Source organism: Pristiophorus japonicus, chromosome 19 (assembly GCF_044704955.1).
Source record: "Pristiophorus japonicus isolate sPriJap1 chromosome 19, sPriJap1.hap1, whole genome shotgun sequence".
Taxonomy (NCBI): Eukaryota; Metazoa; Chordata; class Chondrichthyes; family Pristiophoridae; genus Pristiophorus; species Pristiophorus japonicus.
Window position 1 is genome coordinate 59,036,173 of NC_091995.1, and position 3,708 is coordinate 59,039,880.

The 3,708-nt window shown below is 44.2% G+C and overlaps 1 non-coding gene across 1 annotated transcript; it reads left to right on the plus strand.

The window, feature by feature from the left end:
- The first annotated feature begins 548 nt into the window (after window positions 1–548).
- trnaf-gaa (transfer RNA phenylalanine (anticodon GAA)) lies at window positions 549–621 on the plus strand. The gene has a single exon. It is a non-coding gene; the product is annotated as a tRNA-Phe (tRNA).
- The last annotated feature ends 3,087 nt before the right edge of the window (window positions 622–3,708 follow it).

A 3,708-nucleotide genomic window follows, 5' to 3' on the forward strand; every position in this document is an offset into this window, starting at 1 on the left:
ACCACAGGAATCACACTATTAAGGCACTGCATGTAGCTGCAAACATTGCAACAATAATAACCAAAGGGTCAATGGTCAATGCAGATATGTGTGTATTTCATTGTTCAACATGAGCAACCTGGACCTTTAGTATTCAATTTGGCCAATTCTTTCCACAAAGTGTTTTTTATCTGCTGGTCAACAAAATAAACACAGGGACCATTATAAGCTGAAGACTAAGCTGTAACTTTACATCTTTTCTGATCTCCCATAATAAGCTGTGCCTTACATGACCCCACAACTAATGTCAAGTTATTAAATAGATGTGTTTCTAGTAAAAGAGTCGGTGGTACATTAAAGCTGTTAATCCTGTGTGTGTTCCTGTTTTTTGCTCTTGTGGTCCAGTGGGTAACAAGGCAGCAGAGCGTGACATCAGCATCTGAGGAAGGCAGCCTCAATGACACCTAACCATAAAGATTCACTTCTGTCTAAATTCCAGCAACTGTCATCAGAAATTAATATTGAAGAGCCACCATTATAGATTTCCCTGCTAAATACTCTTACGTCGGGCCGAAATAGCTCAGTTGGGAGAGCGTTAGACTGAAGATCGAAAGGTCCCTGGTTCAATCCCGGGTTTCGGCAATGTCTGATGATTTTACATTAATGATTTAGATGAGGGGATTAAATGTAGTATCTCCAAATTTGCGGATGACACGAAGTTGGGTGGCAGTGTGAGCTGCGAGGAGGATGCTATGAGGCTGCAGAGTGACTTGGATAGGTTAGGTGAGTGGACAAATGCATAGCAGATGAAGTATAATGTGGATAAATGTGAGGTTATCCACTTTGGTGGTAAAAACAGAGAGACAGACTATTATCTGAATGGTGACAGATTAGGAAAAGGGGAGGTGCAACGAGACCTGGGTGTCATGGTACATCAGTCATTGAAGGTTGGCATGCAGGTACAGCAGGCGGTTAAGAAAGCAAATGGCATGTTGGCCTTCATAGCGAGGGGATTTGAGTACAGGGGCAGGGAGGTGTTGCTACAGTTGTACAGGGTGTTGGTGAGGCCACACCTGGAGTATTGTGTACAGTTTTGGTCTCCTAATTTGAGGAAGGACATTCTTGCTATTGAGGGAGTGCAGCGAAGGTTCACCAGACTGATTCCCGGGATGGCGGGACTGACCTATCAAGAAAGACTGGATCAACTGGGCTTGTATTCACTGGAGTTCAGATGAGAGGGGACCTCATAGAAACGTTTAAAATTTTGATGGGTTTAGACAGGTTAGATGCAGGAAGAATGTTCCCAATGTTGGGGAAGTCCAGAACCAGGGGTCACAGTCTAAGGATAAGGGGTAAGCCATTTAGGACCGAGATGAGGAGAAACTTCTTCACCCAGAGAGTGGTGAACCTGTGGAATTCTCTACCACAGAAAGTTGTTGAGGCCAATTCACTAAATATATTCAAAAAGGAGTTAGATGAAGTCCTTACTACTGGGGGATCAAGGGATATGGCGAGAAAGCAGGAATGGGGTACTGAAGTTGCATGTTCAGCCATGAACTCATTGAATGGCGGTGCAGGCTAGAAGGGCCGAATGGCCTACTCCTGCACCTATTTTCTATGTTTCTATGTTAATCCTTTTGTTTTCTCCCTCTGCTCTGTGTGTCTCTGTCTATGTCAATTGTGTCTGCCTCTTGCTTTATCTCTTTGAATCTGCTTCTCGTGTGTCTGTCTTCCTCTTTCACTCTGACTCACTCTCTGCCCCACCACTCACCCGCTTCCTCTCTCTATCTCTCTGCCTCTGTCCCGCTTTCTCTCCGTGTGTCTCTCTCACGCTCACCCTATTTATCTCTCTCTTTCTATGGCAGATGTCCAAAAAGAAGCATGCTTGTGTCACACAAAATCATGAAGACCATGATTAACATCTAGCTGCAGGAAAAATGCAAAGCTCACCACATTTATTAATAGCATTTAGTAAGAGTGAAACAACTGATACAGCACTGACATTTGATATGAAGTGCACAAAATGACAAGTGCTTCCAATAAAAAAAAACAGTACAACAATATGACATTTTAAAGCATTTACGGCATGTGAGACTAAACATTGGTAAAATAATAAAAATTAGGCTGTTGAGAATCAATTTTAAGCGAGATGCATCATGTAATAGCAATGAGGGATTCATGAGCAGAAAGATCCTGTTACCCTGACTAACCAAACTTAGTTCTGCTGTTGCACCAAATTCTGATTGATACTGAAACATAGAAATTACATTTCAAGGCATTTTAATTGAATGTCTGACTTTAGGTAACTGTCGATATCAGTTCCGTGTCACTCTGCCTTACAGACTGTCTGATTATAGTTCCGCGGGGAGTGATGCAGGTTTCCAAAGGCATTGGAAATATTGGAGATTCACTTACAGAAGATCAGAAGGTGACAGAGGTGCTTTATTCCCAATGTGGGGGGTCCGAGCAGAATTACCCCTCCCTCTGTGAAGACACGGGCTTCAGATCAGCTGTTTCCATCTCCTTTTACCTGAAAACTGGAGTTATAGAGTCAGACAGTGCAGAAGGTGGCCATTCGGCCCAAGGTGCCTGTGCTGGATCTTCCACAACAACTTGTCAATTGGTCCCTCACCTCACTTTCCCCAAAAACTTACATGTTTCCTCTTCGAAGCCAGTCCCTTCCCTTAAAGACAGCAACATTCAAATATAAACAGACCCATAGATCATAATTCTTCCTGTTACAATGCAGCCTCTGTTTAGTCAGATTTGGGCGAACATTTCCACTGAGTGCCAGAACCAATGGAGTCCGTCCAACACAGAGCAACCTGCTCCCTAGCGCATTGTTCCACTTCTCATTCCTGCTCCCGACAAATGTGGCCGCCCACATTCAGCCGCTGACACAGTACTACTGCTTCAGGGCCGAAGGGGCGCACACTCAAATCCCAAAATTGTACTTACGGGAATGAGGAGATAGCGGCTGGAGCGACTTCCCCGACAGCAGGCTGCAGCTGTGGAGCTCACTGCCCTTGCACCAGGCGACTGTGCCCCGAGACCAGTGTGACTTCACACCTCACTGGACCCGATGACGAGTCCACCCTAACGCTGAAAAGTGAATTGAGCCCCATCAGCTTTTAAACTAAATTCTAATCAGAAGCCAACAATTAGAATCCAAGCCGGAAACATCTCTGGAAACAGTTTTAAAGATGGTTTATTCTAACCGCAGCTTGTTCCTATAACACAGAGACTGGCCTGTTCCAGGTTGAAGGCATTTTTACGGACCAGGGAAGCGGTCACTCCAGCTGTGCATGTGTGGCCTGACACAACGGTAGAGAGGAACGGAGGTGAAGGGCAGATATCAGTGGGGACTGTGACCAATTCACCATTTAATCCTGAGAGTTTAACTCAGCGTTTTACAAAGAGGTGATTCAACTCACAAGTTACTGAAGCCTAAACCCAGGGTAATGAGGTGCATCTGCTTGAACTGCCCAATCTAATCCCACTATCCGGCTCACTCCAGGTCACTGACAATATTGTTCCTTCAGAAAAAACTAATATATTTAACATTAAATTTTGGACTGTAGATTAGTTTAGCCATCTCAGTGCAAACTTGCAGTGCAATGGAATATGTCACCCACTCGACTAAGTGTTACAAAAATGTGTCCTTGCAAGCTGTTATTCTAGTGGTGTAACATTCGAATTACTGATCGGGTTAATTGTTGCATACAACAC